Genomic DNA, 2,222 nt, shown 5'->3' with positions numbered 1-2,222 from the left:
TTGTCCCACCTCATGCCCACCTGGCGAGTTCCCATGTTCTCTACCTTAGACCCGCCTCACCACGTGGGTTTGCTCTACAGAAATCCCTGGAAGAGAGATTTGGAGCAACCCCCTTGGGTCTCCCTTCTGTCCCTCTCTGGGACAGGAGCTTTCTTTACCTCAGTAAATATATTCTGCTCCTAACCTCCTTTGTTCCTAAAGTTCATTCTTTGGTTTTAGAGAACACAACTGTGGCCCAGATACCTTTCAGGTTGGCAGTTTCGTGCCCCACCCCATCACTTTCCTGGGACTTTGGCCCCCTGGCACCAGCTCCTGTGCATTCTGTCCACCTGGGCTGAGACACAGTTTAACTTAAGCCCAAGAAGCCTGGAGAAGAGGCTTGTTGATAAAGAAATTTAACTTTTAAAGTTTTATCTTGCCCGTTGGCTTATAAACTGATTTTTTTTAATGTATTTAGTACAGGGTCTACAGGGCCTCACTACATAGATTGGACTCAGTAATTCTCCCGTCTTCAGCCTCCCAAGAGCTGGGATTACAGGCACATGCTGCCACGCCCAGTCTCAGTGGCCATCTCAGCACACCCTGAGGGCAGGGCTGGCAGGCACACCCAGGATCGAACCGGCCTCTGCGCTCTGCCTAAGCAGGCGCCTTTGTCTGCTGAGCTATCTGGCCCGCCCATATGGTGATTTTTACTAAGCTAAATTTAATTAGAGTCCCATTCTTAGCTATGTCTTTCCTCCATTTTTAGTGTTGAAACTGTCTTTTATGACACAGTTATCACAGCAGGGAACAGCCTTTACCTTGCTGTTCTGGCTGGAAGGGCTGGAAGCTGACCACTTCCGGAAATAAAGCCCGGGTTACCGGAGACGCGGCCCTGAGCCAAGGAGCCCTGGCCGTTTGGGGGCAGTGTAAGTCCAGCAGTGTGCGGGAGGCGGCTGGAGGGCTCATCCTTAGCAGGATGGGGTGAACAGTGAGAGGTGCAGCCCCCACAGTTAGGCTGCCTCCCCACCCGCAAAAAGTTTGTGTAGTAGAAAGAAAAGAGCCCGTTGTGGTTTTGCTATTATTACATGTTTATTATTATCTTCATCTCCTTTTAAAAATGAGGAAACTTGCTTAGGCAATCGCAGGGACTGGGATTTGGTTCCTGCACCATATGCCACACTGCCCCACCCCTGGGTGTTCTGAGCCACCAAGGAAATTGGGCGTGGTGGCGCACGCCTGTAATCCCAGCACTTGGGGGGGAGGGCTGAGGCAGGAGCACCACGGAGTACAGAGCCACCTAGACTACATGTTAAGTTCAAGACCAGCCTGAGCTACATATGGAGACCCTGCCTCCCCAAACAGGCGGAGGGGCTAAGACCTGGGGGCATGAAGAGCCTCGGCGGTCACAGCTAGGTAGCAGAGAGGCTGCACCGAGGCCTGCAGGCTCAGCTGCGGCATCCCCGCCCCTAACCCTCGCACCCCACAGCCTGGGTGAGGCGCAGTGTGGGGCTTCAGGGATGGGCAACGAGCTAGTTTCAGCCTCTGACTGCACAGGCCAAAGCGCCGCTGGGCCAGACCCGCGTGGAGCTGCCGCGCCGCCTTGCCAGAGCTCCCGGGTGGAGACGCGGCAAGCGCAAGCGGCGGGTCTCCTCCCAGACGTGAGGCTGCCGCCTGAGCGGCAGTGAACCCCGGGCCGTCCGCCGCCCACCGCCGCCCGGGCGCCCCAAGCCTAGCCTGACAGTTTTCAAAAACGCTTTTTAAAGCAACCAACCCTTTTCCTTCAGAGATAGGCCTCTGTGCGCTTACCCGTGCGCTTACTCCGCAGCACCACGTCTGCGTACACACGCACACTACGCGCGCCCACGTGGAAGCCTTCAGGAGCAGGACGCAGCGCCCTCTCGTCCCTCCGGCCGTCCTGAGTCACTGTCTGGGACCCCGGAGCGCGGAGGAACATGGCCTTGGGGTCTTTCTTAAAAATGTATTTTAGTACAGGGTCTCACTACATAAATCGGACTCGCAGGGAACCTCCTGTTTTCAGCCTCCCAAGTCCTGGGAGTGCAGGCATGTGCCACCGTGTCCTGTCTTAGTCGCCATCTCGGCACGTCCCAAGGGCGGGCCGGCGCGGCACGCCAGGGATCGAGCCCTGGACTCTGCACCTGCCTGGACTCTGCACCTGCCGAACAGGCACTTTAGTCCGCTGAACTATCCGGCCAGCCCTTGGGTCTTTTTTTTTTTTTTTT

Source organism: Octodon degus, unplaced genomic scaffold (assembly GCF_000260255.1).
Source record: "Octodon degus isolate 3935 unplaced genomic scaffold, OctDeg1.0 scaffold00042, whole genome shotgun sequence".
Classification (NCBI taxonomy): Eukaryota; Metazoa; Chordata; class Mammalia; order Rodentia; family Octodontidae; genus Octodon; species Octodon degus.
Note: the sequence above shows the minus strand (reverse complement) of the source record.